Source organism: Cryptomeria japonica, chromosome 11 (genome assembly GCF_030272615.1).
Source record: "Cryptomeria japonica chromosome 11, Sugi_1.0, whole genome shotgun sequence".
In the NCBI taxonomy this organism is placed as follows: domain Eukaryota; kingdom Viridiplantae; phylum Streptophyta; class Pinopsida; order Cupressales; family Cupressaceae; genus Cryptomeria; species Cryptomeria japonica.
In genome coordinates, this window is record NC_081415.1 from 44529414 (window position 1) to 44553782 (window position 24369).

At 40.7% G+C, this 24369-nt stretch overlaps 1 protein-coding gene across 3 annotated transcripts in view; it reads right to left on the reverse strand.

Moving 5' to 3' along the window:
* The window catches only part of LOC131076789 (ASC1-like protein), a 130180-nt gene that overhangs the window by 74395 nt on the left and 31416 nt on the right, over positions 1–24369 (reverse strand). The window lies entirely within an intron of this gene.

Below are 24369 nucleotides of genomic sequence, written 5' to 3' on the forward strand. Positions count from 1 at the left end.
TTGTAGTTTCAGAATAGCACAACACTTACACAGCATGGCCTGTACTTGGTTTTTAATTGGGAAAATATTGGGAAAAAAAGGGAAATTAAAAAAAAATATAAATATATGCAAACATGTATAATATCAAAAAGAAAAAAGAAAGCAAACATACAGTTTTTTTAATTTTAGTAACTCGCTTTTTTATTCACATTTTTCATGGAATTTTCAGTACTTCCTAATTTTTTATTTTAACTCTGTATTTTCATTTGAATGCAGATTTAATTAGCATGCCAAACAACATGTTTAGATGGCACATAAAATTAACAGGCCACATTAAAAATATTCAAATTTGTTTTCTGCTTTTATGGTATATTTATGTCCTCTAATAAGTACATATCAAGGGAACTGGATGAACACAAATTGTCGGCCATGTATGACGTGCTAGGTCAGACAGACCTTCAACGTAACATGCAAACTATAAAAGCAAAATTCATAAAGGTTTATGCAAGCCAAGATTGAATGACAACTATATATTAGCAATGCAAATAATCCTAGCAAAGCTCAAAAACTATTGGCAATGCAAATAATCCTAAAATTTGTCATTACCAACGAAAAGAGATTGTAATTAAATGCTTCAAATAATACACTTCCATATTAATTCCCCTATCAGGTGGTTGTTATAAACTATTTTCCTAATACTTCCTGGAAATAACCTGAACTACCCTGGGTTAAAATCAACACCTTTAAGAGGCAACCCAGATAATGCTATTGCTGGAGACCCTTATAGAGACCACATGAGCCATCCTAGATTCAGATATTGCAGGATACTATCGACAATATTTTTGAGGCTTCAGCAATTTGGAAAGTTTTACTTTTGGCCAGACAAAGCAATATCGACAAGCTCACAGTAGAATCTAAGTTGCAAACTTTGATCTGGGATCTCTTGAAGGAACCCAATTTGAAGGATTTGAGACTAAACCAAATTCTATCTAACATCTTCCAGACAGCCAACCACTTTCACAATTGCATCTTCCATCATTCTGAAAGGGAATCCAGCTGCATCACCGAAGCTTTGGCCAAGCATTCCTCCTATCTTTATAATTCAGAGGAATGGATTGTGTAAGGCATGGATCATCCCCAACACCAAGCTCAGAGCTAGCCTTCAGATTATTGTTAATGAAGAAAGAACCAAACAACTGGTTTAGGAAAACTGGGCAAGGGGTTTTTTTTTCTCTTTTTCTTTTTTGAGAAGCTGCGTCTGATAAGAAATCGATTCCCAGCAGCCCGGAGGAGGAGGAGGAAGCTGCATGTGCTGATAAGAAATAGGTCGGAAAAAGATTAATAGAATAACATAAAGATCTGCAAGGGAAAAACGGTGACGATGGTCCAGACTGCAGAAGAGCCCTAGGGTTTCGTCCCAGGGTTGGAGCCAACACTCTTACCATGCTCAGAAAGGCTCGTCTTTTCATCGATGGTTCTTTCCCCAAACATTGACAAAACCAGGGCTGCAAATACGCATACTGGTGCAATAAAATTCCAGCCGGTTATACATCGACGCCAGATATATTGAAACAACAAACGGTCATTTTTAATTTCTTTCTCCTGTTTCTGGATTTTGAAAACTGCAGCAGAATAAGCTTCTCAAACGTGGCATGACCGAGGCACGTGTGTTGAGGGGTCGACCCCTTGCAGGTGGAGGAGGAGTCAATCCTCCGTGCGGGTTTGATTTTTCCTTCCAGCTGCATTGTCTTTATTTTATCTTTTTATTTCATTTATTTTGTTGCCTGTTTGCCCTCCTTTCCGTCCAGTTGTGTTGTGTAGGAGCGTGCAATCGTTAATGCCGCTCCATGGAGGACAACTCTGGAGGCGATCATCTATCTCTTGGCAAAGCAGATGCGGCAGTTTCGAACTCCAAGAGCCATAAAAAGTCTTTCAAAGAAGTCGTTTCGCAGTCTAGGTTTGTTTCTATTGCTCCCTTGGGAGTAGGAGATAATGGTGGCCCCTATGGAGAATGTAAGGACCCTTGTTTTCCCTCGGGTTCTCTGTCGATTATTCCTAATGATTCAAAGTACAATGAGATTTACTCTAGAGAAAAGTAGATTAAAAGATGTTGCTATATTTCTTGCCGCTGTTGATGTGGATAAATGTTCGGCCCGTAAATTCATATAGATGATTGGATTAGAAATGTGTGGAATATCAAGTTAGGGTTTCATGTTTCTTTCTGTAGGCTTATTTAGAAAGGCTTATTTGTTATTTTTTTCAAAGATCATAAGGCCCAATCCGAAGTTATTAGCAAATAATATTGGACTATGGGAAAATGCACGTTTCGAGCCATTGCATGGTCTCCCAAAGAAATCAATGAGCAAATCTTGGCACTGGCGTGCCCTAGGTGGTTGTTCATTAAAAATGTTCCTCCGCTTCTGTGGAGATTCATTCCTCAATTGATCGAGCCGATTGGCAAGGCCATTCGTCTTGACAACTCGACTTCTCTTATCCCTCATCTCGATGCTAGGGTTCTTGTGTCGATTAACCCTGGAATAGATATCCCTAAATCGCTCGATGTTAATCTTGGGGATGATTCGATCTCCTACTCTATAGAGATCTTTGGTGGTGTCAATGTGTGTTTTCTCTATAGAAGAGAGGGACACATTCGGAAGAACTGTCCCATTATTAACCGGAGAAAAGGGGTGCACAAATCCCAAAAGGGTACTGTTGTGACCTTTTCACACATCGCCCCATTGCTAACGGGGACCCCCTCTTTTCCTGCTTTCTATGTTGTTAGGTTAGGGTTTTGGCTGCTTAGTGGGCAATTTTGCGTTTCCCGTTCCCGAGTCTCGGAGTTTTGATCATGCCTAGTGCCGTCTAAGGTTTTTGAAGTTATAGGATCACGTTGCAAACGTTAATATTTTAATGATCCTAAGTTTTTGTCTAAGTGTTTGACCTTTTGAACGTTAACATGTTTTTAAACACGCGCATCAGTGATTTTAAAGTGCCAAGGTATTCCAAGACCTTTTGGAGTTGTTTTCTCAATCCTGAGGTATTATTTAAGTTGGTTTTGCACTTTATTCCAATATTTTCCTAGCGTTTCGCTCATATTGTAGGAAAATTTGCCTAAGTCCAGTCTAAAATTAAAGTTTCTAAGTGATTTTGAGTGGTTAAAATGATAAAATCCTAAGGGAAATCCATATTCCAAGGGTTAGAAGGTCAAATTCCATGCTAGAGGCATTTTTCCCCTCACATTCCAGACTACCCAACCCATTCCCCCACTCAAAATCCACACTACACATGGGTTTCCCTTGAAATCCATACTAGCTATTATTTTCCACCACTATTTATCCATACCTGGATCGATTTTCCCCTGGAAGTGCTAAAATTTGGCTAAGTGTCGGGATTTATCCAGGCTGCCATCGATTTTCCACCAGGAGTGCGGACTGGAGTGCGGACTATAGTGCAGACAATGTTAAGGATAATTCCATGCCTGGGTCGATTTTCCACGAGGATATTTGTGACAACTTAGTGCGTTTTTTTGTCTGGATTTTCATCCAGACAGAGGTCGATTTCCCACTGAGAGCATTTTAGTGTGTTTTGAGTCCGGATTTTCATCCAGACTGGGATCGATTTTCCACCAAGGAGTGTTTTTTGCAAGTGAAGTGAGTTTGGAGTGTGGATTTTCAATCCAGACTGCCATCGATTTTCCCCTGGGGAGTTTTGTGTGCAGTTTTGATGAATTTATGCATGGATTTTTATCCAAGCTAGGATCAATTTTCCCTTGTGGGGAAATTTTTGACACTTTATGATTTTTAAAAGGATTTTTCAATCCCAACCCAAGTCGATTTTCCCTTGGAGGCTTAATTTTGATTTAAATAGAAATAATTTAATAAATAAGCCCCATTTAATTGCTTTTAAATAATGATTAATGATTATTTAAAATTTTAAAAGCAAAATTAAATAACTTGCAATAAACATTTAATATTTTGAACCTTCTAGAAGCAAGTTAATTTTTACCAAGCAAGTGTTTTATCCCACATTGCTTGTGTGGTGAAAGTAAGAGGTAAAAGCAAGTATAAGAGAGGAGCCTTAGCATTATTTTATTATTAAATCTGCCAGGTGTCTCCATGAAAAGCGATTTTTCTCCAAGTTAGGCAAATTTTAGCAAGTGATTGAAGTGAAGTGTTAGGTTGAGGATTCTTTCCTCCTCCATTTTTTCCAGCTTGCTGATCCATTCTCCTTGCTGCCATTGAAGACCATTTCCCGATTTTTGATTTTCGATTTTTGGTGAAAGGTGGCGATTTTGTGTTTGGAGACTTGGGCGATATTTTCCTCCATTTTTTGCTTGTTGTTCCAGATCTCCATTGTTGCAGATCCGGGCTGCCATTGATGATATTTTCATAATTTTAGTTTGGCGCCATACCTCTGAAAAAATCGATTTTAGTTTGGGAGTGTTTGGTGCCACATTTTGATGATTTTCATGCATTCTTGGTGGCTACCATCATTCCCAACTTGCTGATTCGCTTCAAATCTGAGGTTTGCTTCAGATTTGACCTCCATTAATGGCTGCCCATTAATTTTCAGACTTAAGTTTTTGTTGCCCAGCCAATTCCAACTTAGGGGATTTGCATTTGGAGGTGTTTTGTGGAGTTTTCTATGCATTTTCAGAACCATCTTATCGTTGTTGCAGGTCTGAAAACTCCATTGTTAGGCGGTTGTCTTCAAAAAAATTAATTTCCAACCACCTAACCATTTTGGCGATTTTGCTTGGAGCTGATTCCTTAGCCATTTTTCATCATTTTCAGGGATTTTTAACTACTTTGCAAGGTGCTGGTAAGTCTGAAGTAATCAATTTTTAGACTTGTCCTCAGAAATTTATTTTTTACCAGCCACACTTACATTCCTGAATATGATTGTTTTCATCATTAAAACTGATTTTTATCGACTTTATGCACATTTTTTAAGATTACAACATGTTTTAAAAGTCTGATTTTCAGGTTGTCTTCATAATTGTTGACCTCCATTATTGACTGTGGAAGGTGTCTTTAGACACACTTTGTGTGAAAACACAAAACTTTCACACCTTTCCTTAGTCATCGTTAATCCAGTATACTCCTTTGCATTTTAGCTTGCATATTTTCTAAGCATAAGGAGGTATCAATGAATTTTATGAAAGGTTTCCATGCTTTAGTGTTGTCACGTTCTGAACTTAATTGTTAAAATTTACCAAGTGTATGGATTATTTTCCTGACTCCATGCTCTAATTAGCTAAATATTTAGATAGTCAGGAATTTTATTAAGAGCATTATTTATTTTCCTAGGTCTAACTTTGAGCTTTGTACAGGTGCGATGTCAAAGTCTGGATATAAGGAAAGGAAAGAACTATTGAAGATGTTGGAGACTGGATTTTATCCAGAGCTTAAGATTTCATCCAGATGGAAGGAGATCACAGATACAAACATGCATTTTCTAGACTTCAACCATATGCAGCGTCGGATGTTCGGAGTCGGAGATCAAATTCCTTCCCCAGCCTATGTGAACATTATGAATAGTGGCATTTTCCATGCCGCTGGATTTCCATAGTCCATACAGTGCAGTGAGCTTATCCTGGAGTGTGCACGATGTTATGATCCGCTCACAAGAATGATCAAGACTCCTAAGGGCGTTGTCATTGCCTACCTTGCTGAAGATGCTATTGCAGAGGTATTCGGAATTCCACGCGGAACGGACATGAAGGATGTGACCAAGGATGAATATGCAGAAAGATACACAAAGAAGATAGGTGTATGCAAGAATTTGATAAACAAAGAGTGGATGATTGAACCTAGGTCTCATCATTCCAAGGCTCCCAAGACACTCATGTGCATAGATTTTAAGGAGTATAGTGATTTGATATTCCTACTCAACAGAGTGATGGGGATGCCGCAGGGAGCAATATTTGATGGATGGATGTTCTACTTCATCCAGGATTGTCTTAGAGGAACACTAGTAAATTGGTCAAAAATTATAAGTGACAACCTGAATTTTCAGTTGAGGAATGTAGAGCGGTCCAAGTCATTCGCCATGACTTCTTACCTGGTATACGTGCTTGCACAGTTTGTTTCATACAGAGGATTAATATGCAAAGGTGAAATTGGGAATGGGCAAGGACAATTCCGGAGTCATGAATGCTACCCCCAACTGAGCATGTATAGAATTGAAGACCATAAGAGAGTGAATGATGCATTCACTATGTACATCACACGGATGCTGCAAGGCGGAATCCACATAAGATTGTCCAAGGAGGCAACAGAGTTAATAGAGAAATATGGATCGTGGTATATACAGTTTCCCACTTTCACATACCTCAAGATTCATGGGTTTCAATCTGAACCCTACAGACTTCCTAGGTATCCAACCGATAGAATGATCTTGTTGCAAGTGGTGAGACAACTTCTAGAGTTCGATGTCATTCAAAGAGAGAAGCACAGGACAGGCATGACATTCCCTATTTCAGTTGGGAAGACATTAGAGGTTTGCCAGTCTGCCATAGCTACAAGCACTGCAAGTGAGAAGCTTGCATTCTATCGATTTGCTACATACAAGAAGAGAGATAGATTCGATCCAGACAAGAAAGTAGGAAGGATCAGGGGAGAGAAGTTCATTCACAAAATTGACATAGAAGATTATTGGGCCAACCTGATGGACGAGCAAGCAGTGAAGAGAAGAATGTGGTCCAGAATGTCAGTGGATTTCATGAGGAAGTGTGGACTTTTCCTCATTCCTGATCATACACATCCACAGTATGAAAGTGAAATGAAGGCAATCTTATTGCCTAATTGGTCAGGGTCGGAAGGAATTGACCTAAATATATTGATGAGAGAGGTCTTGAGTTTCTTCCGCATATGGGTAGATATACAAATGAATAAGTTAGTTGACATGGGTGTTCCCTTCACTTATGAAAGGATGAAGCCGAAAGAGTCTACTTCCGAGGATGATCAGAGGACTATCAGTGATGTCAGGATTCATGCAGACGAAGAGAGTCAAGCTCCCAAGAGAAGGAAGAACACGCCAGGAGAAGTCAAGGCTAGAGGGAAGAACATTGAGGAGGTGAAGAAGAAACAAAAGACTATCAATCCTCCACTTATCATTCCTTCACCCCCTCCCAGTGTCTCATCAATCGAAGTGATTGAAGTAACAGAACAGAACAAGGAGACTCAGTAGTGTTCCAACACAGTGATACTACCAGGGAATACCCAAGAATTTCATGCCACAGCGACATCTGCACCTCCGAATGATAAGGATGATCAGCCGGGATCCCCTACTGTCCTTTTGGAAGTTAGTTTGGGAAATGAGGTATATGATTGGACCAAGAATAATCTTGATGATAATGATGACGTTATCTCGGCATTGAGAGGACTTGATCGAGAAATATGTCTCGATGATGGTATGGAGATGGTCGCTATTCCTGAATGGTTGATGAGAAGTATGGAGAAAAGTAAACAAATGATAGAGGTACAGCCTATTGACGACATTGATGACTACCTAGCTAGGAGTGCTAAGGAGAAAGATCCCAAGAGAGCGGAGATTTTGTCGCACATAGCTAGAGATGAGACAGGAATGCAGATTGCGCAGATTGTTGTTCCTATTGCAGGCGTGACAACGGACATTGCTACTCCTATGGATTTCCAGATCACTTCAGTTGCCCTTGGTCGTACATCCAGAAAGCAAGAATTTCAGGAGGTTGGTGAAAACCTCAAGGCAATCGATGCAAGGTTAGACAGAGAGATTGCGGAGAAAGAAAGGTACATGGAAGAGAATATCAAACTTAAAGAATATATTGCAGGGACAAGGCGTGGAGATCCCACCCTTATTTCCCTTATTGCAGTTGACCATGGAATGCATTCACACTGTGAGGCAGCGAGAGGTACACTCTCAGAGGTGGAAAAATGGATTGAGAGCGCAAGAAAGCAGGCAAATGATTTCCTCACTCAGTTTGTCCATGCATATGATAAGACAATAGGGCTCGTATTCAGAATCCAGTATTTGGAGGGAGTTTGGGAAGAATTCCAACCTATCCAAGAGAAGACTATTCCACACCTCCAAGCTTTGAAGAGGATTCCTAATTCCACCTTGGTCAGCGAGAACATTGTGCACACTGGAGACAGATACGATTTCCATGGCTGGTATTGTTCATTAGCCATGAAGAAATCAACTTATGAGAACGCCCAGTCGAGTTGTATGGAGATGGAAGGATTGATTCAGGACATTCAGATGAAGATCCTTGCCTCGATTGAGGAATTATTGGGTGTTGATGTTAGTGATGCTAGTGGTTTACACTTAGCCGAATTAAGAGACAAGATGAAATTTATGTATTTTTGCCTGAAGAAGAGTCAGATAGATGACTTGATCTCTTTGTTGATTCAAGTTCATAGTTCGCAGAAGCTCATGCCAGAATGGGAGAACACTTTGAATGCTTGCTCAGATTCACTGGACATGATTGATTTACAACAAGATACCTTGCCTAGCATTTCCATGGAGTTAGATTCAGTATTGGCTAGATTCTTGAAGTATGCTAGGAGAGAGAGAGATGCAGGGAGGAATCTTCTAGAAGATTCCCTATTTGATGAATAGGTATCTTTTCATTGGGCCATATGTTGGTGGCACCATTTTTTATGTATACCCTAATTAGGGCAATTCTAGGGTTTTGTTGGCATGATCTCGGCCGTTGATCTTGGATCAATCTTGGCCATCCATTTTGTAAGAGACTCTATATATGCCTCCTTGTCTCTCATTTGTAAGAGAGTTTTTGTAGAATTGTTGGTATATGCTGCAGCTATTTGAATCATAATCATTGTTCAATTGTTGGTGATTTTGCTCTTCAAGTGTTGTATTTGCATTCATGGTTCTCAATTCCTTCAAGTTAGATTAGAATTTAGATTAGAATTTATTTTCATGTATGTTAGATTGAGTGGAAGATTTGTCAAATTCATTTGTGTGGAATCCTTAGTCCATACCACTAGCCTCTTGCCGTTGGTAAGTGCGCCTTGTGTGGTCAACTGGAATTTAAGTAAGCTTAACTTCAACTATTACGCGTCCCTTGACAAGCATCAACTTGGATGGTGTCAACGTTTGATGGTGATAGCCTGAAAATCTTTAAGAATACCTTAGACGATTGCACTAAGCTTGTGTCAATACCTGATTGTGAGACCTTGCCTGGTTTGATTCCACTAGATCCATTCATCATTTCCTACATTCCTAGGCTTAGAATAGACTTCCTGAACCCTACTCCTTTTGTCCTTTTTTTAGTAAAAAGTAAATCCAGAGCCATATTGATAAATCTTAAGTTGTCAGCACACCTATTCCACATCATTCATGAAAATCCAAACATTTGCGTAAGTCCCGAAGTGAAACACAGCAATTCACATCAACCATTGAGTTACCCACTCGTCAAGACCTGACATGTAGAAACCTTGGAATCATTTTAGTTGATCTCATTCTTAGCATCTGAGGTGATTTTGTTCAAGAGAGGGTAAATTATCTTGGTAATTTATTCTGTATTGTTATGTGCGTAAAATACACATCAACAGGTACCCACGATTCCTCATCCCTCCCCCAGAAGTTCTCTCCCCCTTCGATTCATGAGCCTCTCAAGGACAAACTCGACACTTTGAGTAAGAATGTTAAGAATGCAATGAAGGGAGCAAGTAATAGGCTCCCTGAAATCGACAATAATGTTGACTTTGGCAAATTCAATGTCAACCCTCCATCCTATTGTGACCTAATCACACATCACCCCAACCCAGATAGGGACCCCCTAGCTTTTTAGGCCCTTTTGATTGTTTGGTCTTGGTTTTTGTGGGTGTGTTGGTGGCAATCTCTTCAATCTCTCCGCTTTGCAGATGTTCGGGGGTCGGTTAGAGGTGATCTGCTTCTCTGTCAAGCGAATTCTATGAGGTCTAAAGCATGTTTTGTCCCTTTTTAAGGTTTTTGTCTTCTGTCCTAGATTTTAGGGGGTTTTTGTTAGGGTTTTGGGAAAACTGAACATACAACTAGAATCAGGACCCTTCAAGGAACCTCCCAGTAAAATTCGAGCCCAAACGGAGCAACTTTCTATTTTTAGAAAGTCCCTATTTTTTAGGGATTTTTCCAAGTCCCAGAATGTCGTCATTTTGCCAAAAAATCAAACTTACTATTTTTAGTAATTTCTATTTTTCGTAAGTTTCTATTTATAGTAAGTCATTCTTGCACCCTATCTAGGGATCTAACGCTGACACCTTGAAAGTTTCTATTTTTGTAAAGTTCAGACAAGGCGACGAGGATCAGGCGTTTACAGATATTTCTAATTCCGGAGAATCAGATAGCAGACAGAGAAAGCCAGAAATTGATCAAGTGCTGGAAGCCTACGCCTAAAATGGAAAGCTCAAAAATTCACCAAGGTTCAGGAAGTCATTCCAAAAGGACAGATGGAAAAATCCATGAATCCTTGGCCAAAGGAAAATTGCGCCCAAGTATGCAGTTGGGCGTTGTTGACGTGTATTTTATACACCATCATACACAGAATAAAATACCAATAGGCATCTTATCCTCTCTTGAGAAAAAGCCTCTAACTGCTGAAGATTCGCATAAAGGATCAGTTAGGAAGACTCCAAGGTTCTGGTTAGTAGGGTCTCTACGTGTGGACAAGCTTCCAGCGGTATGATGTGATTTGCTGTTTCCTTCAAGGGGTCTTACATATTCTGAAAGCTAAAGATTTACTAAACTAAGAAACTTTTCAAAAATAACAAAAGAGTAGGGTTTGAAAGAGGTCTAATCTAACCTAACCCTAAGAATGACTTCGTGTGAACAAGACTTGGCAAGATTCAACCAATTTCAATTTTGCCATAAGATAACAACTCAATTGAAATTGATGCGATCTTCTAAGGTAACAAAATGATATTCAATGCATCAAAGGTCAAGGACACTACCACGAAGGTACATATCCAAGATACAATAATGATTGAAGATTAAGGGATTCAAAGTATTCTCCAGTCGACCACGCAAGGCGTTCCTACAATCAACAAGAAGCTAGTGGTTTGGATTACGAATCCTACCAAAGATCAAGTCTCACACTATGTCCTTCAAATTAACACACTACTTTGATTGAGCATGATTCAAGTAAATTAAACAACCATGAAGATAACCAAGAAAGTTGCAACAAAACACCATAACTTCAATATTTTATTGATTTCCAAGTCATCATATACAACAATTGTTTGAATTCCTCTCTTCAAAACTCAATCTTGCTATAAAATAAAATTGCTTCTAACTCTAATCTCTCTAATACAATAAACTCTCTGAAATCTAACTATTGACTATTACCAAATGAAATGAAAAATGGGGGTATAAATAGCATCCCCAATTACAATGAAAGGTCCAGATCGAAAGTAGATCAACGGTCAAGATCATGACACCTAAACCCTAATTAGGGTTTGTTACAAATGGCCTCCTTTTTACTGAACAATATTAAATACATAGCCAAATATTAAATTTGGCACAAAAACCTAGGAGACATAAACCAATGACAAATAAGATGCCATGTCATCTATAACAACCTTTCATCTAGAATCTTATTCCCTTTCCAATGTTCTTTTTTGGCATATGCAATGAATCTTGTCACGATTCCTTCGATTTCTGCAATTGAAATCTCGGGAAGATTCTTCATACTCTCTTCCAAGTGGATGACCTGATCAAATGCATCTAGAAGAGCTGCGTCCCAAGTAGATTCAAGTTCCTTTGTTCTTTCAATCAAGAGCATGGTGGCAAACATTTGATCATATTGCTCGTCCGTAACATTTGCGTCCTTGCAAAAGATGATCTTGATTCTATCCTCTAATTCCTGCATATCCACATCTGTCTCGACCTCGATCCTTCTGCCAAGAATGGTACGAAGTACCTCAAATACTCTATCCTGGATCGGATTGATCACCTCCTCAACTTGGCCACATCTAACACTGATGTCCTTGAAGAAAACACTCTTCATATGGAGTAAGGTTGACCACTGAAACAAACTGTGAGATTCTCCATCCAAGATCTTCTCTTGCGCTAAAACTTTCCTTGATGTGTGTCTAATTACCTTCAAGACAGGAATGATGACATCTTTGGTATGGGCAAATGCAGCTACTGTTATCATCAAATTGTGGATTATCTCAAGAACCTGGATAGCTTGATGAATAATCTTCATCATCCTTGTTACAAATTCTATGGCCACTGTATGAGATCTATCCATCCAATTACTTGTACGTTGGACCATGTTCCTGAATCTTTCTGCTTCATTGATTGATTGAAGTGGAAGTGCTTGCACTGGTGATCTAGCTGGATCCTGACGTCCCAAAGGTTCGTTGATGTGACTGAAATATGTCCTCCATGCACCGACCTCTCTCTCAAGCTTTCTATTCTTCTCCATTTCTTCTCTAAGCTTGTCTTTTAATGCTTCAAATGAGTCGGTAGCATCGTCCAATGTCTGCTCTCCTGTGGATGGTCCTAGCTCAAATGTCTGTATATCATATTCCTCTGCTAGGATCTCACCTTCATATTTGTCTGCTGCCGGTGTAGCTATCTGCAGTTTTCTGGATCCAGTCTCATCTCGAATCATCTTGGACATCTTGGTAGCCTTTCTCTTTTCTGTTACTTCATGTGAACGTCCAACAAGGCTTTCTAAATCAATTGCACTGTCCTCGTCCTCTACTACGATCACCTTAGTTAATCTTTCCTTCAACCAATCTGGGATAATCGATCTTGTTTCTTGAACTTGAATCTCTTTGTGCACTATTTCTTCTTGTCTGGGAGGAGATGTCATTTCATTGTCTTCTTTATCTTCATCTAAATCATAATCTTGGAGAGATCCATCTGGTGAACCATGTTGTGCCTGTCCTCCTTCCTGCCTGTCGTTTTGTACCATCGACTCCATAGATTCTTCCACTTGAAGTGTCCTCTTCTCTGGTCTAGAAGATGTGCCGGATGAACGATCTCGGTTGGCCTCTTGTTTCTTCTTGGAAGATTCTCTCTTTCCAGGTCTCTCTTTCCTCTTCGAACCTCTTGGATGGAGATTGCCCTCACTGGCACATCGAAGGTTACCTTCACCTGAATTTCTAGGATTAGGATTGCCTTCACTCACACTAGCTCCACCTTCGGCTAGTTTCTCTTCCAAAGTGAAAGACATAGCTATGCCTTGTTCTCTCAACTTCTGATGTTGTATGTCAACCCATCTGCGAGTACAAGACAAGACTGGTGCCATCAAAGTATCTAGATCCATGACCTCGGGCTCATTCCAATCTAACCTTATTGTTTTGCTTTCTCGATCATAGGAAGACTGGATATGTCTGCCACTGTCCTGAGCTTGGTCGGCCACTCTGTAAATCCTGCATTTCCTGATGAAATCCAAAGGCAATCTAGAATGCATTTTCCGTTTCACTTCAAGATCATCTAAGAGATTCATCATAAAATCTTCTATTTGGTACTCATGCCTAAACTTTCTGCCGACTGTCTCCTCTAAATGTCCATGTGGATCAAAACTTTCTCTCAAAGCAAAAGATGAAAAAGAATACAAGGCTAACTCCCTCTCTGCGTCATCCATGGCTAAAGCATTAGGACATACCTCAACTGAATTGCCCAAAATGATGGGTACCGGAACTCCATTCTGATGTCTGTGTCTGAATGCCCTTGCATATGCTGCCAACTGTCTTGTTACTTCAAGTAACACAATTCTGTCTGTCGGATATCTTGGCAACATGTATGGAGGTAAAGGACATCCATGCACCCTAATATAAGTGAACTTGGGAAACTGAATGAACCAAGCACCGTACCTCTTTATGAATTCCTGTGCATCCTGAGATAACCTGTTGTGAATTCCACCTTGCAACGTCCTTGTGATGTGTATCGTGAAGGTATCATTAACCAACTTATAGTTGCTCCCTAGCGGATGATGCAAGTAGGCATAGGAATCACAAGCTCTGACCTCGCCGAGTCCTCTTCCAATCACTCCTCTGTGAGGTAGTCCTGCGTACTCAACACTCCTAATCAAGGCATAGATGACATATGAACTCATGTGGAAGGACTTAGTAGCCTTGAGTCTCCTCAACTGTACGTCCAAGCAATGGCTAATCATCCTAGCCCAATGTATCGTACCTTTCCCTTGAACGATCACCTGGATGAAGTAGAACATCCACTTCTCAAAATAGAAGGCGTGAGGGGCTCCTGTAACTCGGTTGAGCATGGTAATTAAATCTCTGTACTCCGCCTGGAAATCAATCCTGTGCGGTGTGTTCGAGATCTTGCTCAGACGGGGACGACTCTTGAGTAACCAGTTCTTATTGATTATGCTTGGACAAGCATCTGGATCATCTTCGTACATTGACCTGGCTCCTTCTAAGCTCTTATATATCATGTCCCTGTGCTCTAGAAGATGGAAAGCTTCACTTATAGCTTCCTCTGAAAGGTACGCCAAAGTGTTTCCCTCATTGGATACGATCGTCCTGGACTATGGATCATAGTGACGAGCACACTCGATCATCAACTCATGGCACTGAATAGCTGGAGGAAAGTCGGCCGCCTTAATGATGCCACTCTCGATTATTCTCCGGGCGACAGGTGATGGCTTGCCAATGTAAGGGACCTCTCGAAACTTCTTCGTGCTGAAGTTGCCTAAGTTTGTATCTCCAATGTTGCTCCACTTCGACACGATCTTGGTCTCCACTTCTTCGGTCTTTTGATCCTCTTTCATGAGAGCTGAACGACTGGTGGATGCTCCCGCCTTCGGGGTTGCCATACCTACACAACATTTCATAATGAGAAGCTAGATTTTGCAATAAATAACATAGATTAGAGAATATTTTAGGAAACTTCATGATAAGTCTTTGAGTTATCATTTCCTAAAATAAAACGATTGAGCTAGGAATTCAAAATTTCAAAATTTCAAAATTTAGGAAATGACGATCAACTAATAAAACAATAAAGCAAATATCGCCATACCTCAATAGAGAGCTAACTCTAGAATGCAAAATGAACAAAAATTCGCCTAGGCAAAATTGATATTTGATAGCTTCGATGTGATCTTCAAATCAACATTCCTCTTATCAACTTCGCCACCCTTCAAGTATTTGACGTGATCTCTAATGCATTTGACAAATTCGCCACCTTTGGTATGTCCTTGACGTGATCTCCTCTAAATGATCGATCCTTTGTCAATTCGCCCAAGTGAAAACTAAGTTCGCACTCCTCAAACACAATTCGCACTTTCTCCTTCAAGATCGCATGTAAGAGATAATAAATGATGATGTGAAAATGACGATCTTCATCTCCCCTTTATAGGCGCTTCTCACCATAATTACCTTAGGCCGACGTGTAAAAATAAGGCAATTTAAATGATTTTTAAATAAATAATAAAGGCCGACCTCTAAAATACCAAGCGCTCCTTTTGATTTTTTATTAATTTAATAATTAATTATTAAATGCCTTCATTATTATTTAATAAATTCTATTTTTCTCACAAGGCAAAAAACAATTAATTAATTAATACCATGCGCTATTTTAAATGCTTTTAATTGAATTTTTTAATTTATTGATTTTCCTAGCATTTAAAATAAATTCAAAGAAATGTGTTTGAGCGCTAAAATTTGAAAATGAAATATACATACCTCATCGCCCTGGTCCCTGACTGAGGGACAGGAGCGATCCATCAATTTGGTCTTGATCTTTGCATTTTTACGTCCAAAGTCTTCATCTCCGCGTTCAAATCGACATTTTAGCTGGGTCCTTCGAGTTTGATTGACTTGTTTGTGCGAAGGAATGTCTTTAAATGTGATATCGCCCTGGTCCCTTGGAGAGGGACAGGAGCGATCCTTGTCTTCTAGCTTGAAATTCATCGTTTTTGATTCTAACTCTTCGTTCATTGCCTTCCGAATGGCGTCTTAGACCCTTTGCAACTTGTTTTGTTATGATCTTCGAAGGATAATAGGTGTTTTGGCAAATATCGCCCTGGTCCCTTGGAGAGGGATAGGAGCGATCTTCATAATTTCTCCTTGACCTTTGTAAATTCGAGCCTCAATCGTCTTTGTGAAGGACAAACAATGCTATTCCTTCATTCCATGTTTATTTCGCTTGAATTCCATAAGGTATTTAGACGTTGGAAGGATCATCGCCCTTGTCCCTTGGAGAGGGACAGGAGCGATTTTGAAGTTCTAGCTAAAACGCATCATCCTTCAACCTTGGTTCCTTGTCCATTGCCTTTTAAAGGACGTCCTTGATCTTGCGTGATCTTGCCTTGACATGCATTTGAAGGAAAATGAAGGATCCTATGCAAATCGCTCTGGTCCCTTCCTGAGGGACAGGAGCGATATAGCCTCTTTGTTCAATCTGATGCTCATTTAACGTTTAACCCTTTTGCATATCACCTTGTTATGATGCCTTAGACCTTGTGTGATCCGCAAAAACCTTGACCTCACGTGATTTTTGAGAGATTTAGCCAATATGAATAATATCGCTCTGGTCCCTTCCTGAGGGACAGGAGCGATCCTTGTGTCCTTGGTCAAATTTGCAAACTTTTGATCTTGGTTCTTCGTTCATCACCTTCCAAATAGCATCTTTGACGTTGCCTATCCTTGCCTTGTCTTGGTTTTGAGGGAACATGGGTATTTTAATAAAAATTGCTTTGGTCCTTGTCCAAAGGACAGGAGCGATATAGGCCTTTTGTACAAATTGGTAGCATTTTAACGTTCAACACCTTGGTATATGACCTTCAAAGGACGCCTTGAACCTTTTACGACCTTGTAAAGTCTTGACTTAACGTGATTTTTGCATGAATTGGCCAATATATTCAATATCGCTCTGGTCCCTTCCTGAGGGACAGGAGCGAACTGGGGGTCTTGATGTAATTCGTTCAATGTTGACGACCCTTGATGCTTTGTGCTTGATGGAGATGCCTTAAGACGTCCTTGCCACCTTGTTCTCCGTCTTAGAAAGTCTTGAATTTGGAGGAACGATAGTATAATCATTATATCGCCCTGGTCCCTTGGAGAGGGACAGGAGCGATCCTGGCCTTGTGGGCTTCATTTCACTTTATCATCTTCGAAAACTATCTTCAACGGATTCGTAATGTTCCATTCCATTCACCCATGCCTTGGGGTCCATTCAAATTGAGCAAGAAAATTATCTAAAGTAAAAATCGCTCTGGTCCCTGCCTGAGGGACAGGAGCGAACTTAAGTATTTAGGTCCCTTGTTGATGTTTGATAATCTTCAATTTGTCTTCAATGGGTTCAATTCATCTCCTTTCTTGCTCTCAAACCAAAAACTTGCTTGATCTTCGTCCAGGACATGCCCTATGAAGGATTTCGCTCTGGTCCCTGGGAGAGGGACGGGAGCTACAAAGAACTTCGCCCTGGTCCCTGACTGAGGGACAGGAGCGATTTTGGCATTCTGGGTCATTCTCCTTCATGTCGGCACTTCAAGTTATATTCATTTGGTAAAATGCATCTCCTTGGATCTGTTCAAGACGTCAAGTCGTTAAAATCTTGCAAGGACAAAGCAATATTTGATTTGTAGCTCCGGTCCTTCACTGAGGGACAGGAGCGATTTTGCTCCTACAGGCAAAAATAACATGATTTCACAAGTTTAATCAATTCACGAGGCAAAAACGAATCATTCCCAATGCCTGGGATCAAAAATCAAAAAAGTCAAAATTTGGTCAAAATTACTCAATTGGACAAAAATTCACACTTCATCTTCAACACTTAGACAAATTTAAGCTCTGCACTCAAAATTCCAATTGAAAATAGACCATTTTGGCGAAATCATTGCATTCAAAATTTGCATCCTACAAAAGGAAGCTCAAAAGCTCTCAAAACTGACTGGATTCTGGCCTGAAAAGACGGCAATTAAAACCCTAAGGCTTGACCCTAAATCCAGACAACTGACTGACTAACAAAACCCTAAAAAGCAAAGCGAAAGGCGAGCGAAAAACGAGCAAAAAAAGAGGGGGTCCCCATTTGCAATGGGGCGATGTGTGAAATGGTCACAACATCTGGCGACACCACTGAGAAATGTTGAAAAACATTTGGGAATCAATCTTTCTAGAAGAAAACTCAGAAAATCTCCCTCAACAAAACCAGGAGTTAAGAAACACTTACAAGAAGAGACCATCATATTGAGACAAAGTATCAAGTCCACAGTTACCCATGTGTGTGCAAATGCGTTAATTCCCCTCAACAAGACAATCATGATCTTCAGGTTCCCCTGTGATAAGCTACGTAGTTCGTCTAAACTCCAAAAGCATCCTGGATAGAGCCTCGCTGCCAGTCAGCCGTCTATAGTCCCAACGAGGTTATCGCCGCAAGCTCACGAACATTGCTCCATTGCCAGCCAGGCGTCTATAGCCCTGATGGAGTTATTCGTAAATTCCCTTTAGCCAATTTGATATTTCTTTTAGCTCATCTTTTTCTTTTGATTTTTCTCATTTTTTCATCTTTTCTCTTGATACTGCTTTTCAGTTCCGTCAATTCCTTGGCTCGTGAGTAGTGAAACTCACTAGGGTTTGAGGATTGCGATGGCGCTGAAGTCAGACTTTAGATTTTTCACTGATCACAGCTTCGCCTGTAAACCATAATGACTCGGAGATTATAAGTGTGTAAAGATATAATAACTGGAGGACAAAATACGTGAGCTCAATAAGCTAATCTACTTCAATGCAAATACGTCTTGACTCAAGACTTTATTAAAAGAAACTCTCTTTGCAATTCCAAAAGACCTCATGATTGTCCAAATGCAACCAACAACCTAGCAGGAAGTCAGAGCGTTATATGACAAAATCACCCAATGTCAAACGGATACCCCTCAGGACAAAACAACTAACCTAAAACAAAACACCTAAACTAAGAGCGAAAACAAAAGGCAACCAAAACGAAACGAAAAACAAACAAACGGAAAACAACGAAAGCAAACTAAACTAACTATGTACAAGGGAAGGCCTTGGGCATTTCAGGACTGGAAATAATGTTTGAGATACCTCCCATTGACAGGCAACGGGATGTCTTCTCCAGTTAAAGTCTGCAACCTAAATGCATTTTCTCCCAATATCTCTGAAATTTGATAAGGGCCTTTCCAAAGCTTATCAAACTTATCATGTTCCCCTCGTTTCTCATGTGCTTTGTCCCAATACAGGACGAGATCTGAGATTCGGAATGCCTTAACTCTTGCTTGTCGATCAAACCATCTTTTCACCACTCCTTGGTGTTTTGCAAAGTTTTCTAACGCTTGATCTCTCTTTTCTTCCAGGTTCATTAACTGCGTTAGTCGGGCTTGTACTGCATCAGTGTCTTCCATGTACTCCTGAATGAATCTTAAAGTCGGGATCCTGAGTTGCATGGGGAAGACTGGGTCTTGGCCATAAACCAGAAAATAAGGCGAAATGCCTAATGCGTTCTTTGTTCTGATTCTGTCCGCCCATAAGGCGAATCTTAACTGGGTGTGCCATTCTCTCGGACTTCTCTCTAGCAATTTCTTAATAACATTGAGCAAATTCTTACAACCAAATTAGGAAGGCTGTCGGCGTCAAATTCATACACAAGTTTCACTTGGAGGATTATTTGGCAAGTGTCGAGGATGACCTTGAAGTCCGAACGAGAATGCATTCCAGATTGCCCCTCGACACCATCAGAATAAGTGAAATTTATCAAGTGCCAGATCAAGTGAAGGAAGATGCAGATTTGACACAACCTGAATTCGAGAAAGTAAAGGATCAACCTATTCAGTTGTCAGATTGGTCAGAGCCCAAGATGGAGGATTTGAATATCTTAGCTAGACCAGTGCTGAAATTCACTAAGCATTGGATTGACGGGCAGATAAGAAAGTTGGTGGAAGAAAATGTCCATCTAACATACCAGCTAATGGGAAGTCCGGATTCCCACAGTGAGGCGACTAAAAGCTCTTCACAGGTTCAGGTAAGAAGGGAAGCCCGGATGGATAAAGGGAAAAATGCCCCAAAGAGACCAAGGACAACAAAGAAGAAGGATATCCAGCAGGAAATCCCATGGGAGATTCAACAAGGAGCCCAGCAAGAAGAACCTCCACGAAAGAGAGCAAGGACAGAAAGGGAGCATTCACCAGTTAGTTCCTCAAGCATGCAGGAAGTGGAGATGTTTCCACAATCCACAGGTCCACTTCCAAGGAGCCTTCCAACACCCGATATACTCAGCATCAATGCTTCACGAGGCCACCGTCAACCGAGAAGTCAAAGGAAAGAAAGTCCCCCACACCAAAAAGAAGCTCGCCAGGATAGCTTCGTGGAGACTATCATTGGAGAAATGGAGGACGAATCTTAGGAACAGGAGCATGTAGAAGATCATAACCATTCCATCCCCGCTCCAGACTGGTTGATAGGCAGGCTGGGGAATGAGGCAAAAGGAGGAACCAATCCTGCTCAGGAGTTAGAAGAATTATTGAAAAGGATGGATCAGCCAGCAGAAAGAAAGGCTCCCCGGAAGTTTTCCAAGGTGGTCAGGGAAGAATCTGAATCCCAGACCTTGCACATTGCTGAACCTGCAGTGGATAAAGATAGGAGTGAGATTAGGCAGGAGGATTACGTCATCAGACAAGTTGATCTTGGCCATGCTTCCACAAGTCAAGTAGTGAGAGACTTTGAAGAATCTTCCTTAGCCACAAAGGAGAAGTTGCTGAAATCAAAGGCAAAATGTAAGCGGCTGAGGGAAGAAAATAGAGTCCTATGCGAATACGTCAAGAGTTTCAAAAGACCCCTCAGGGAGGCAGGACCTTCATTCACTCCTCCTCCCTCCCTTCCCAAGGAAGTGGTTGATGATGCAGAACTTATTAGAGCAATGGCGCAAAATTCCCGAGAATGGGTAGAGGATGTTTATGCTGAGGCAGGAAAATTCATTGAGGATCTAGCTCAGCTTCATTCGAAGTTTGTGGCCCTCCTAAGCAAATTAGAGACAGCAGAAGGACTATAGGAGGATGTAGATGTTTACCAAGACTTAACCATTTCGTGACTCCGGGCTCTGACGAAAACTCCAAGGCAAACTCTGGTGGATGGGAAAGTGATCCAAGAAAATGAAGCTTATGACTTTCCCCGATGGTTCTACGCCATCTGTTCAGGAAAGAACACCTTTGACAAATTCAACATTGACTTTGTCACCTTGAAGGAGTCCCAGAGGGATACAGGAAGAAATCCTTAGTGCAATGGAAGCTTTGTTTGCAAGGAAACTCAGTGACCAAGGAATAACGGTGAACTCCCTGAAATCCCAGTTGCACGATTTCTTCTTCGTAGGTTCGTTCCCTAAGGAACATTTTGCAAATGTTTTTTCATTCTCCAGTATAATGAAGAAGACGCAGGAAGTCATGATAGAGTGGGAAAGCTTCTTTTCCAGGAGCGAGGAAGAAATTGCCTTGATGGAGTTTAACATTGAAAATGTGCCAAGTGTCTCCATCGGAGAACTGGAAGCTGTCGTCGGCAGATTCATTGCATATGCCATAAATGAACGAGATAATGGTCGTCCATTTTTGGACGAAAGTCTTTTGGTTGAATAGTAGTGGCGTACTTATTGCTGAAGGAAGGTTGACTCGACGTGGGTCCAGTCAATGCATGTCATCATCAAATAAAGAATCTTCTTGCATGTCGCCTTCTCATTATGGTTTTATGATAGATTCTTCGTGCATGTCGCCGTCACTAGGAGAATGATGGACATTTATGATGGTGTAGGTTATATTCTGAGCATAATCAACATCATGGGGCACATTTAATGTGCTAGTGGGCGCTATTTTAAGCTCTTTAAATTAATTGTATATGAGCATAGTGGATTATTAATTGCTGATTCCCACCTTGTTGCACCTTGAGTGGGGAATCTTTAGGGCAAACCCTAATTAGGGTTTTGCATGTAATCATGGTTTGAGGCCTATATAAGGGGGTGACCCCCTCATTTGTAGAGGAGAGACTATTGTCAGAGATTGTTGCTAAGAGTTCTTTCGAAGCAAACACTTAATACATTGCTCCATTGTTGGTGTGTTCTTGTGTTGTTTTGGAGCTCGCATGGTCTCATTCTCTTCATAGATTAGATTTGCTTTCATGTTGTTAGACGAACTGGATTTGATAGGATCGCTTGTTGCAAAATTCGTGCTCATACTTTTGGTGTGCAGCTGATTGTTGCATACTGTGCAAAGTTAGTCTGAGCCTCCGTTATATGTGTATGTTTAACTTCGATTATCAGAAGAGATTGTTCGATTTGATGGTTTCTCTTTATGATTTGAAAATCTTTAACACACCCTCTGAAGATTGCACCGCCTTCGTGTAGTTGTGCATTGCTGGCAAAGCGAAGCGTGGTTGGATTTTGCGCAAGTTGTCCCGTCTCCTTGTTCATAGGATTAGATTACTTTTAGTCTAGTTTTCTCTACCCTACTCTTATTTACTTTCCGCATAATTCAAAATCCAAAAGATCCAAAACTAGAGCTTTCATTGCAAATCACCCGTACAAAAATCATTGAGCTTGCATAGGTTTTATTCAACACATGTAAGGTCCCCTTGGGTTATCAGCAAACCCATCAAACAACTGAGTCACGTCCACGCACAGAAGGAACTTTGGGATTAGCCATTTGAACTTTAAGCAATCCTAGCCTACGAACTAATCTTGATCAAGAGAGGATAAGGTGACCGTTGGTGAGTTTATTCTGTGTTAGACGCGGTCATAAAAAACACGTCAACACATCCCATTCTGCAATTGCAGAGGCCCTAGAGCAATTGAACCAAGATCAGCAAGAGGGCTTTCAAGTGGTGGGCAAAAACCCTAGGAAGAGGAGGAGGAAGAATGCTCAGCAGTTGGCACTTGAGAAAATTAGAGCATCTAACAAGATGAGTTGTGATCCTAACAAGGATAAAGAAGATGTTGTGAGCCACTCTACCTCCGTTATGGAGGATGTCATGCAGGAGACTCCCCCCGAGAGGATGTCTCTAATATGAATGATGGGTCTTCTATTGTCAGATCTTTGGTTAAAAACTTTGAGGGGAAGGACCGAAATGGTAGTGAATTAGGTAAGGGAGGGAGCTCTGAGGGGGTGCTAACCAAGCCTGCTTCTCGTAGGAATTCTAATGATATGGACTACTCATTTGAGGCACCTCCCTATAACGGCTCTGGGCTTGCTAAGGGAGATCCCACCCGAACACAATTCACTATTGAGTCGGTTGATTCCCTCCCCCCTAAGAAATTTGTTGAGATAGCGGATAATTGTGTCATAAAGGTCATTATTGCTGACCTCAGTATTGGTGACCCCAACCCCCCTAGTGAACCCTTGGATAAAGACCCTGGTGCTATAAGCTGTAAGGATGGGTTAAACACACGCGGTCCTGTTGACGTGTTTTTTATGACAGCATCTAACACAAAATAAAGTCACCAACGGTCACCTTATCCTCTCTTGATCAAGATTAGTCTGTATGCTAGGATTGCTTAAAGTTCAAAACGGCTAATTCCAAGGTTCCTTCAGTGCGTGGACGTGACTCAAATGTTTGATGGGTTTGCTAATAACCCAAGGGGCCTTACGTGTGTTCAATTGGAGAAGACTCATGCAAGCTCAAAGGTTACTACACGGATGATTTGCAATGAAAGTTCTAGATTTTGATCTTTTGGATTTTTTGAAATATGCAGAAAGTAAATGAGAGTAGGGTAGAGAAGATTATGCTAAAGCTAAATTAATCCTAAGAACAGGAGACGGGATCATTCATGCAAAATCAAACCACGCTTCGTTTCGCCAGCAAAGCACAACTACACGAAGGCGGTGCAATCTTCAAAGGGTGCGTAAAGGTTTTTCAAATCATCAATATGGACCATCGGATCGAACAATATCTACTGATGATCGAAGTTAAGCATATACACATCAAAAGGGCTCAGGCTAACTTTGCAAGGTGTACAACAATCAGCTGCACACCAAAAGTATGAGCTCAAATTCTGCAACAAGCACTCCTATCAAATCTAGTTCTTCTAACAACATATAAGCAAATCTAATTTAATTGAAGAGAGCAAGACCATGCAAATTGCCAAAATAGAACAAAAATACACCATCAAAATCGAACAATGTATTAAGTTGGCTACTTCACAATCTTGATGCAACAATCTCAGATAATAATCTCTCCTCTCTTACAAATGAGGGGGGTCACCCCTTTATATAGGCCTCAGGCCATGCAAACCCTAATTAGGGTTTCACCCCAGAAGATTCTCCACTCAAGGTGCAACAAGGTGGGAATCAGTAATAAATAACCCATTATGCCCATGTACAATTAATTCAAAAGCCTAAAATAGCGCCCACTAGTGCATTAAATACACCCCATGACGCTGATTATGCCCAGAATATAGCAAACACCCATGCAAAGAATAAATGTCCATCATTCTCCA